The 12326-nt window shown below is 44.6% G+C and overlaps 1 long non-coding RNA gene across 1 annotated transcript; it reads right to left on the bottom strand.

Moving 5' to 3' along the window:
• Positions 1-934: 934 nt before the first annotated feature.
• Positions 935-11676, bottom strand: LOC139798695 (uncharacterized). Its single transcript, XR_011726919.1, has 5 exons — positions 8758-11676; positions 7851-7956; positions 6894-6955; positions 5268-5360; positions 935-1153 (listed from the first exon to the last, which is right to left on the bottom strand). It is a non-coding gene; the product is annotated as an uncharacterized lncRNA (long non-coding RNA).
• Between the last annotated feature and the right edge of the window lie 650 nt (positions 11677-12326).

The raw sequence follows: 12326 nt of genomic DNA, 5'->3' as shown, positions 1-12326 counted from the left end.
CAAGTGCTGGAGCTGGGGACAACATGCTGCTGGGTGGTCCAGGTTCTGGTCACCATGACCCAGACCCAGGGGTTGGTCCTCACCAGGTGAAGGTCAGCAGCAGAATGTGGAGTGGGCTGGGAGGTGCTGGGTGACCACAGAGGTTTGCAAGAGGGGGTTCTGTGTCCTGGTGCTGCTGCAGCTGTCACTTTCTTCTGTTCTTCTGCTTGAGTCCCAAGGTTAAAAAGGAAAAAAAAGAAAGAAAGAAAGGAAAAGAATTAATTGCTGTGGGCTTTGCTCCACAGACACAAAAGTGCTTTGAAACTGTAATGAGTAGAAACAGTAATAATCAAACAACCTCTAATAACCATCTCACCAGGCTGCTTGGGCAGAATAGGTGTAGGTAGATGAAAAAAGGGAACTAGAAAGCTGAAGAAGGAAGGAGTCATGCCACAGAGTGGAAACAGATTCCCCAGCACTGCTTCATCCTTCTGGTCTATCCACATGTCCCACCTTACAGCAAAGCACTGGCCTGCCAGCCACTTGGAGGAGACTGACAAGAAAGATGGGGACAAACATTTTAGCAGGGCCTGTAGTGAAAGGACAAGGGGTGATGGCTGTAAACTGGAAGAGGGGAGATGCAGACCAGGTATTAGGAAGAAATTATTTACAGGGAGGGTGGTGAGACCCTGGCCCAGGTTGCCCAGAGAGGTGGCAGCCACCCCATCCAAGGGAAATGTTCCAGACAAGGTTGGATGGGGCTGAGCAACCTCATCTGGTTCAGAATGTCCCTGTCACTGCAGGGGGTTGGATTTGGTGGCTTTGAAAGGTCCCTTTCAACACAAACCAGTCTAGGGTTCTATGAACGTAAGTTATAAATCCTACAGACACCTCAATACCCAAAATATCTGTAAAAGGACTTGGGAGATTTCTCCCTTGCTACCCCCTCACTTACCTCATCCCTCAGGACACAGCCAAAAAACCAAGGAGTAGGTAGGGACCAGCCAGAGGTTCTGATGGACCAAGGAGTGAAGCCAGGTCCATGGCTGAGGATCACTGATGGCAGAAAAGGGTCCTGAGAACCAGTCCCTCCCCAGGACTGAGCTGCTGAAGGGTCCCAGCCATGGATGAGCAGCCCTGGAGCCAGCACTGCAGTGGCCAAGGAGAACAGTATCTAGCATATGAATATAATAAATTAATAATTATAATAATATAAATGTATTATAATAGTCCCATAGATTTAATACATTAATAATATCTCGATTAATTATATAGATATTGCATCTCCATTTCCACACCAACTTTATTAACATCACTTTTTAACTTCAGGTGCAGGACAGGTGTAGAGAAACCTGCTCCTCCTCTTGTGGTAGCTCTGTACCTGCTGAAATTAGAGCCCTTCTCACCCCACTCTTACTGCACACACTGATTCCCACCCAAAAAGAATCTGAAGATGTTTTGGCTTTCCTTCTAAAAAAGAAATTCAGCATTCAGCATTTTCATCTGCACAGAGACATAAAACACATCACCAGGTAATGGAATGTAATTGTATACATGTATGTAAATAGATCAAATAATGCTGGGTGGTTCCCTGATTAGCATATTCACCAAAGTTCCCAGATTTTAAAATAGTAGTCACAATTTGTTGATAATGAGAATAATCTCACCTTAGGAGACCGAGTGGGCATTCTGGGGGGGAAAAAAAAGAAATTGGCACATTTTCTCTCATTTTTAGTGAGAATAAGATTTGAAAGCCACCCTGAATGCATTTTAGATTTAATTTTCTTTAAGTTTTGAGGAATAAAGTATTGTAGTTTTCTCAAATTTGTTTTTTCCTCCTGGTAAAGTTTTGGGTTCCTATTTTTTTTTCTTTTTTCCTTCCTTTTCTTCCCTTGCTGCTCTCCTGAAGTGGGAGTTCAGGCTGGGAGCCCAGGGCAGGCTGGGGAATGGCTGCAAATCTGCTTGTGTTCAGAAACCAAGTTATCCTCCAAGCCTCAGCCTGTTGACTTCCCCTCTCCTTTCACAGAAATCCACCCTTCTTTTTCCTCTGCTTGACCCATATCTGCCTTAATTGGGATTTAGCAATTACTCTCCTTACACTCCTCATTAGAGCAGCTCCCTCCCTGCTGCCTCTCCCTGGCTCCGGGGTTTGATCTGGCAAGGAATATGGAAACAATAAAATTTGGGATCAATGCAGGCAGGGCTCTCCCAGCACTTCTGCAGGAAAAAGAAAAGCCAGCTTCTCCCTGCCACGGGGCAGCACTGTCCCAGCAGCAGATGATGTACAGGAGATGCAGCTCCAGCCTCCTTGGCTGCACATCCACAGCTGCAAGCACCTGCATGCTGCAGCCTCCAGTAACTTTTCTAACACTGCTTGCTTTTTTGCTTTTTTTCTTTTTCTTTTTTTAAAAATTTTCTTTTAGCTCCATTAAAAAAAAAAAAATCCTGATGTTTTGGTGGCCACGTTGTGATGAGAGCTGCTCAGGGTTTTGTTTTCAGCCTGGGATGGTGAGGCTGGAAAACAAGTTTACCTACAAGTCTGCTTTTTGAAGCTGCATTTTGCTGTCTGTCTGAAGCCCCCCTGCACCCAGAGCAGCCTGGGCTGCCAAAGTCTGAGCCTCACCACTGGGCCTGGAGCATCACCTTGCCAAAAGGAGACAAATGATGATGGGTGTTTGGTACCAGGCAAATCCTCTGCCCTTTGGCCACCCAGCCCGAGCTCAGCTATGGGGAAGATGTGAAGTGGGTCAGGCAGAGCCACCCCAGTGAGGTAGAGGCACAGCAATTAGTAAAATCAAGGTGTATTTCCTACATCATGCAGCTGGGGGCATTTTGCAACTCATTTTGCAGGAGAAAACTTGTTATTTAATTGCCTGTGCTGCTGCTGCTGGATCAGATTCAAAATGAGTGGGAATATCAGGTCCTGCCAGATATATTCAATCATATTACTGCCTTTTTTTTTTTTTCATTCCTCCCCCCCCCCGAATGGATTCAGTGTGCCAGGGAGCAGTGGAGCAGTTAAAGATGGGCACACCAGTGCCAGCAACGCTCTGGTTACAAACTTAACACCCCACTAAGATGAATGAACACAACCTCAACCTCCCTTGATGTTTCTCTCTGTCCCTGCAGTGAGTTTAAGGGGAGGATAATTCACAAGGCTCTGGCCAGTTGCTGGAAGTGGGGTATTTCCTACTTATTCTGATAACATCTAAGAGGATGTTCATATACCAATAACAGCTTACACAGCCCCCAAATAAATAAATAATAAAAAGAGTCTGCTAAAATTAAGAATTAGGGGTGAGGAAAGGTGGAGACAGAGCACAGTGGTGCCATCACACCACCCTTTGGTGTCCCCATTGGAAGGGCCAAAGTGTTTCAAGCTACCACATCCTCACACCCAAGTAAAACTGGGTGGAGAAAGAGGAAAAAAAAAATGTCTAAATGAGCCCGATACTGATTATTAAGTTCCTAAGAGGCAATCTAATTTAGCTATATGAAATCATGAAAGGGAAAGAATTAATTGATACTAATGAGTTACACAAGATAGCATCATAATTAATTCCTAAATAGAAAGAGGACATAGGCTGGAGCGAGGGGGGAAATACAACTGGCCTATATATCGTACCAGATTACAGAGGGTACTTGAAATGAGAAACAAACTGCCAAAGTCAGAGTGGGACAGACTCCTGGAATCTTTGCCAATGCAAACAAAAGCCTTTTCCACATCTCCCTGACACTTCTGGAAGGTGGGAAGCTCATGGACCACTCTGCTCCGAGCTCTCCCGGGCTGTGAGTGGCATGTGAGGGTTTGCACCCAGGCAAAGAAAGATTGGTTTGTGGGATTAAGGCCATTTTTAAAATGTTATTGTGAAAAGTCACAGACTATGGCATACAGCAAGCATCTCTTGTCAACCACAGCCCAACATCTGGTGTCACAGGGGTAAACCAAGGGGCTGCAACCAGCAACCAGACCCGCTTGCTCCTCAGCATCAAGGCCACAAACCAATCTCAGCATGGTTGAGGCTGGAAGGGACCTTTCAAGGCCACCAAGTCCAACCCCCTGGAGTCATCAGGGACATTTCAACCAGATCAGAGCCCTGTCCATCCTGACCTGAAGTGTTTCTAAGGATGGGGCATCTACCACCTCTCTGGGCAACTCAGGCCAGTGTCTTACCACCTTCAGAATATAAAAAAAATGCTTCCTTAAATCTGGCCTGAATATCCCCTCTTTCAGGTTAAAACTGAAAGTTTTAATAATAGGCATTATTTACTTCATGGGGTCAATGTAAATTAATAGTTTGGAATCAAGCAATTTTCTGCAGTGGACCAGCTGGGGCAGAAGTCATGAAATACCCTGTCCTCTTATGCAGCATGGGGCTGTACATCCACCCAGACAGGGAGCTGCAAGGCAGGACCACAAAAAAGACAGAGAAACAGAGAAGTGCTTTTGGACAATGGTTTCAAACCCTTTCTGCTGAGGTCCACCCATGTCCCACCTGCCACCTCCTCTTCTGGTGCATTGGCTTGGGCAACACCAGGCTCAAAAAAACCCCCCAAAAAAAAGAAAAAAAAAAAAAAAGAGGAAGGAGATGTTCCTGCCCCCTGTGTGAGGGTCTGGGGCTGCCTCTGCACACAGCCAGGGCCATGTCACCAGCACAGTGAGGGTGACATTTCCTTCTCTCTCAATTACAGGGGAGCTGTTCACCGCCGGAATAAAACACTACCATGCTCCTGCAAGATTCATTGTCCTGAGGTCAGCTGGAACTTATTGTCCTTGTTGCCTTGGAACAAGACAAACCTGACATCTGTAAGATTTGCTGTTAAATAATCCAAACCAGGAGCAGGGACAGAGCCAGGCAGAGCAATGGAATTGCTGGGGCACCGTGGTAGAAAATCAGTAATTTAGATACAAGGCGCTGATGCTCGCCAGCCCTTCCTCTGCTACTGATTGCTTCTCCTAATGTTTAACTTCAGCCTCTAAATGCTGCGTGTGCTAGAAGGTTCCAGCATCAGTGCTGGCCTGCTAATCTTTCCCCAGTATAAATAAATTAAACATTAAATGGGAAGAATCCCTGTGTTCCCAGCTCTCTTCCTTTGGCTTTGCCCGCCTAAACACATCCACGGCGACACAGGCACCAAACAAGGTGGAGGTGTTAAACCACTTCTAAAAAAAATCACACCTCAAATTTGTAGGGCACGCTGGGCAGTAGCTGAAAAACAATTTGAAGGAGAAAAATATGTGGGATGAAGAAAAAGGCTCAGGCATTTCACAAGCAGAGGCAACTCACCAGGCTCTGCTCGGGTGTCCAGCTCGCAGGTGGAAAAGCCGCTCGGACGCAGGCACAGAGCTCTCTCTGCAGGAGCTGCTGATAAATCTAATCCTGAAGGATTGGAAAATGAGGTAAAAAGAAATTCTGATGAAAATTATGTACATGTACTTTGACAAGCTCATAAACACAGCAGCCATGATAAGTTTTCTTCTATTTTTTTTTTTTTTTAATTTAATTTAATTTTTTTTTTAAGACCCGACACAACTGTATAAGCCCAAACTCTAATTTTTACAGCCCTGGGTTTGGAGATCTGTCATTGGGAGATATAATGGAAAGAATAATTGCTTGGTGGCTGCACAAACAGGAGATGTGTTGTCAGGCTGCAGTTTGGAGGCTACATCTGGCTTCGGAAATGATTGATGCTGTCTCTGTGTGTGTGACTTGGGAAACCATTTTTTCTCCTTTTTTTTTTTTTTTTCCTTCTGTCTCTTTCTTTCCCCCCACTAACACAACCGCCAGGCCGAACCTCTGTGCAGCCACCACAATTAAATCATTATTAATGCAAACTTTGTATTTATTCCTTTTGCATCTTGGCAGCCTGGCTGGGCACCACGCAGCCCTCCCGGCGAAGGTAAGCATGTGATTTCAATTTGAAATGAAAAGTCATGTCTGAATAACAGAACAGCATTCTCATTTCCTAATACTCTGCTTTTTACTACTTTGCATTCAACTGTGAAAAGTCTTTTAAAACTCTGAACAGCAGTAAAACTTGAATGAATTTTTGACCCATTATTGCATAGCGGGTGCGCTTTCCAAGTTGGAGAGACTGCCAAGTTCTCCCCACCTAATATTTCCACTTTAATTGTGCCACTTGAGAAATTTACGTGCCTCAAAATATGGCATGAATCTTACGCTTATTGCAGTATCATTAGCAGCAACATTTAAGCAACATCTGTGTGCTATAGAACTAATTGAAGTAGCAGAAGTGGCAGCTGTAAATCCACAGGAAGATGGCAGTTTGCACCCAGCACTGCTGAGTTAGCGGGTAACTGTCAGCCTGTTCCTGCAATCTGCTCTCGAGGACTATGGTACAGGCACACAATGTCCAAAAAAATACAGCGAGGAGGCTAATGATCCTATTAACCACTTTGCTGCACCAATTTGGCTGTTTTTCCAGTTTCCTCGTTGAATTTCATTACATATTTCACCCTTCCAGTAAAAAAGTCCGGTGCGAGGCGCGTGTGCTTTGAAGCCTCTCACTTGAGGGAGTGAAGCTCCTCGCTTGAATTAAGGCACTCAGAGTTTGTTTTTCACTCCCTTTCTTTTCAATTCCCTGTATTTCTCCATCTTTCCCATTGTTTAATTTTTCTTCATCACCCAGGCCTCGGCAAAAAAAAAAAAAGAACTTTTACCAACTGTTAGTGCTGGTATTTAAAGCAATGACATTTTCCTCCCCAGGATGTAACATTTTCAATAATCAATAAAGCTGGGAGGAGGAGGGAAGGCTGAAGTCTTCTTTAGGTGCATGGGTAAAACACATCTTCATCTGAGCTGGGGATGCTGTGTGTGTCCCACACCAGCCTGGCCACTGCCCCTGATGTAAATAATTGGTGCTTAGGAAGGGAGGAGGGTGTTGGAAGTCACCTGTCCTGGGTTTGCCACAGCATCCACTTGGTGGATCCACCAGTTTCCATCTTCATTTGCTTCTTGGAGGGGGGGAAAAAAAAAAAAAAGCAGGTTTAGAAACTTGACAAGACCCAAGGTGGGGAGTACAATGAGCTGTTCAGTAGGAATGCTCTGGTGTGAAGGCAGAGGGGTGTTGGTGACCCAACTCAGCACATCCCCCAGGCACAGCCCTGGGGGAGCCAGAGGAGCCCCTCACCCCGCTGTGTCTGCCACCAACCCAAGTTCATTAGAGACCCAGCACGTCCACCAGGCCACCCTGTGACAGCCCAGGAGCCACCCCCATTTGTTGTCTTAATGCACAAGTACTCGGGGACTGAACTGATCAGGAAAAAACTGTTCTGAATCTGCTGAACTACACGCTTAGGGTGGCACGGGCCCGAGCAATATTGAAAATCAATAGTCACGTGGCAGTGGGAAGGTCAGAGGTCTCCTGAATTAACTTTCTAGTACTAAATTACCAGCCCTCGGCTTTGGGGTTGTTTTTTTGTTTATTTATTTCTATTTTCACAATGAGTGCTCTGACTTCCCAGACGTGTTGCTTGCACCTGGTTTGTGTGAGACGAGGAAACAACAAAACCTTTTAATGCTTGGTGGGAGGATTTAAACCTTAAGGTATTTCCAGTGAGAAAATTCAGATTCTGAAGGCACAGAGCAATGTCAAATAGGGTAATGGAGCCCAAGCATTATAGTGGCCTGAAAATGAAAATATAGCTCTAGTCTTTTAACACACATCTGCACACTGCCTGTACTTGTACCATACCTGATGTTTAAATTATTGCACCTTTCTCTTTTAAAAACATTGAGAAAATGTAAATCTACAGTATAACATTTGAAATATTTGTTGATTATGAATGAAAAAATAATAGTATCACAAACAAAATGAATGTTTATAGAGCTGAAGCCTGTGAGACTTACACATTGCTTTCCATCTGTGAGCACCCTGTGCCCCCAAGGACTGCTCCAGCTTGTAGCTACTCACACATGGAGGCACCTTCACAACTGGCCCCGAGCTCCTTGGGTGCTGCAAAAAACCAGATTATTTTATTATTTGGTAGATCTCTGATGCTGATGACATCCCTGTCATCAGAACCTCCAACTTCTACTTATTTTCAGAGGCCTTCCCCTTTGACTTGAACACAAAGACTGACCACACTCACAAAACTTGAACTTCTGTGCATTTTGACAAGGAAACTTGCAGAAGGATGAAGACCAGGGTGTAAATAATAAAATAAAACCCTGCTGCTCAGCTTGGATGCCATTTTAGGCAATACTTCAGCACATACACAATTTTACCTGTGTGAAGAGCCCCACTCACTTAATATGGGACTCACACGGTCACAAATTCTCACTTAAATGGGGTTATATCAAGGATAAACCAGAAAAATCATCCTCTGTTCATCTGAGATTTCTGCTATTATAAACTCCTGATTAGATACTGTATCTGTGATATTACAGAGACAAGTTTCTAGTGGAGTTTTTCCCCTCAGCTGCTGTATTTATATAAACCTGCACATTACTGAGGTGTTGCCTAGGCATGCGATTTTTTTTTTTTTTTGGTGAAAAAACAAAGAGATGGAATTTTAAAAACATCTCCTTAAAGCATAGCTTTAGCATTTTCTGGTTTGTGGGGAGGCAAAATAACCCTATGGAAGTGTTAAGATTTCTTTTTTCATAACCATCACCCTTAGAAGTGCCCAACTGCCTTAATGTTTGTATCTAGCAGTGATCTTATTAATTCCCATACTACTTCTGGCCCATGCTTGCACTACAGAACCGATTTTAATTGAACATTTATTAAAATAAATGCTTTGTCAGGACATACCCATTCCATCTGGCTGCACTGGATGGATCTGCTTTATACAACATCTCCCCCAGCTCTCACTGCCTCCCAGAGATGCTGATCAGAATGGGGTGGGTTTTGCTTGGTGGCCTTTGCTGCCACAGCCCTCTCTGTCTCTTTGTTGCCTCCTTGCAGGACTCTTCCCTTTCTGCTGCAGAGAACTGGGTTTATTCTGGAAGAACATTGTTAACCTCCCCCCAGCTGACAAAAGGCAGAGATGCTCTATAAATAACCCACCCTGCACGGCTGGATGGGTTGGATTTTTATTAATTTTGTTTTGGGTGTATGTGCACACTCACAGAGGTGAGAGTTTTGATAAGAATGGAAATAGGAATTAGGTTCCCAGTGTTAAATTTCCACCCTTGAAAATAAAATCAGACAGAGCTTTCCCTGCCCTCCCTCCCCACCTGCTGGCAAACAGATTCTGGCCACTCCAAAGCCCTTTTTTAGCACCCTTAGCAGCCAAACATTGTTTGTATTGCTGGCACCTCAAACAAACCAAAACAAACCATACAAAATTAACATCCAGGCAGCACAGTGCAGTTAATCCTCTATTCACCATCATATCAAAGCACTTTTTAAATTTTTTTACTTTTTCTGTGTTTCATCTTACCCAAAGCCTCTATTTTTGCTGCATCTCTCATTCAACCCAAGCCTGGACACAAACCTCTCTCTTAGGCCAGACCATGGCAGGTTAAAGCTGCTCCTTCCCTCAACAGGAGAGCTGCTACCTCCCAGAACTTTGGAAAGTAGCTTAATAGTCACTGAGCCAGTTGAGTTTAATTCCTTTACATGGCCTCTCAAATAGTAATTACAAAGACTGCATCACCCCCAGCTTGTGGTTGCAAGGAACAGAGCAAAAAGATCATTTACTTGGGTGGCTTTCTGGTTTGGAGTTGCTTGTACTGATACAACCCTTCTACAAGTGTGAAGAAATATTAGGATTTCTTTTTTGTACAAGAATATTTTGAGTCAGATCAGCAGCACTAAGCCAGGTACAGCTCAGCATCCACAGTACCATGGAACTGCTTTGAAACATCTGTAAGTTATTTGGGGATTCCAGATGTGGGCAAAGAATAAATATGGTGCCCTTGTTCCTTCAGAAGTACCTTTAGCAGGCACTCTTCCAATAACTCTATAGTTTCCTTTCTTAAAGCTAGAACAGCAAAACTTTACAAAGTTCCAGTTTGGGACATTCCCAATCCCTTTGCTTTAGCTGAAATATCCACAGACTTGGTCAGACCTCTTTCTCAATAGATGAATCCATCCTCAAAAACGACCACAACTACACCCCAGCAGTCTGTAAACCAGCCTGTGTTTCTTTGCAGGTAAAAAAAGAAAAAGAAAAAAAAAAAAAGAATCCAAGAGGCATCCCTGAGGAGAGGAGGGAGCCCAGCAGTGGGAGCAGCAGGTACACACATGCCAAGAGCAGATGATCTGCCCATCGTAATTAAAAAGAGGGACTTCAAAAAAACTCTCAGGGAACCAGGAGATGCCAGAAAAACTTCAGTGGAGCACTGGGCTTTTAGCTCAGGCAGTGGGAAATGAGGAGAGGGGAGTGAGAAGAGGCAGGTCACAGCAGGGACAGCTATCCTGAGGTGACAAAACTTCCCAGGCTCTGCACTCGACCTGTGATCAATCGCCCAGACACACAAAGCACCGGCTGCAACCAGGAGCCATCCTCCTAATGCATGTCACAAACCTCATAATTCCACTTGGAAGGAGACAACAGCAAGTTAAATTCCTGGATCACTGTCACAGTGTCACTTACAGAAGAAGTTGCACTGGGGAACTGTTGGCTGTTGGAGTAATTTGAATGGAAATGTCACTTCTCACAACCTGTGATTTGAGGTAAGTGCCCTGCTAGGGCATGGCAGCTCTGGCAGGCAGCAGGGCTGACTGCACATCCCCTCCTGCAACCCACTCTGCCAAAAATCCACATTCCCTTCCCTGCACCACCCTTCATTCATGTGCACAAACATTCTCCATCGCTTTCCACAGCCCAATTTTAAATCTTAGTGTTCTGTTCAAAGGCATGTGCTTCAAAACCATCCAGACCCAGCAAAGCTGCTGGGGGATGAATCGATTCATTGAGGTTCATGTTGACCTCTGGGCAGGTTTTGCCTGAGTAAGGACTTCAGAACATGGTCAATATGTCCTACTGCTAAATACTGGCAGGAGCTGCTATGTAAGGGTGTGCACAGCTCACACACAGCTGGGACAGATTCAGTCCATTCCCTGCACTGCATGGGGAGAAAAGAGTGGCTGTGCAGAAAGAACTGCCACAGTTTTGCCTAGTGCCTGCCCTTCAGTAACCCAGTTTTGTATGTTATATACACTTTTTTTCAGACTACTTATATACTTTTATATATATATATATATATACATGAAAGGCAATGCATCCAGTGCAGGACATGTGCACTGAGTTGCCTGGACTGATGCAGAAGCCAAGAGTCAAACCAGCACAGTGATCAGTCAGAGCAGCTCTCAAATGTTTAACTCCAGCCCCTTCAACACCAATCCAACCCAGACTGGTTTCAAAGCATCCAAACCCCCCAGTTTAATGAAATCACAGCCTTCAGGAAACCAGAATAAAGGCACCTGCAGAGCTAAAAACAACAGAAAGTAAGAGCAGGAAACATGGGCTATGAATAATCCAGCTGGCAGGAGGATGGAGTGAAAAGGCAAGAAGTGGGAAGTTGTCATGGGATGGCTGCTGCCCCCTCAGAGCATGCACAGCCACACCCCAGGCAGGTGAACGAGTCCTGCACCTGCAATTTGAAAATCAAAAAGGAGAAATACTTAACCTGAGAGATCTCTTCTTGCCCTGGGAGCTGCGCTGGGCTGAGCTCTGGGGCTGGGTCGTTTGTGGGTTTCTCTTCCTTGGACAAGCAGGTTGCCCTGTTTTATAGAACATAAATATTCTTCTTGCTGAAAAGCAGCAATGTGACAGCAGGCTGCTTGGACTTTGCCATCCTCTCCATGCAGGGGACAGTAAAGACACTATTAGGCTGTTCATACATTGCCCACGGTGCCACTGGCACTGGGGTTTCTCCAGGCAGAGGAAAGCACAATTATTATTTTTTGCTTTGAAACAAGTATCTTACTGAGTCAGTAAATGTAGTGGGTTTGGTATTTTTTGTTGTTGGTGTTTTGTTTTTTTTTTCCTTCAGTGCCAAACATAAATACAGCACGAAGGAAAAAAAAAAAAAAAAAACGTGACACGAAAGAAATGGAAAAACAAGCCAAATTTAGATTTTGCCTGCAGGATAACTGACAAACCAAGAAGCTTTCCTGGCTTCAAAACAGCTCCTTGGGATCACAGGTGGTTGTATTCTGCAAGGGTGAAAAGCAAAGCTCTCTCTTCTCACAGTGATGCTTCCCAGGCACCCTCCTCTGTCGTAGCCATGTGTGCCCAGGCAGGGGAGGCTGGAGCCTGCTGCAAGGCTCTGTTGGACTATAAACCAATGGTATTTGCTTTACCTGTGCACTATCTTCCACGGAACAAAACAACATTTACATCTGGGATCAATTTGCTTGAAATTAAAGTG

This window comes from Heliangelus exortis, chromosome 7 (assembly GCF_036169615.1).
Source record: "Heliangelus exortis chromosome 7, bHelExo1.hap1, whole genome shotgun sequence".
NCBI classification, from domain to species: domain Eukaryota; kingdom Metazoa; phylum Chordata; class Aves; order Apodiformes; family Trochilidae; genus Heliangelus; species Heliangelus exortis.
Note: the sequence above shows the minus strand (reverse complement) of the source record. Positions and strands in the feature narration are given on the sequence as shown.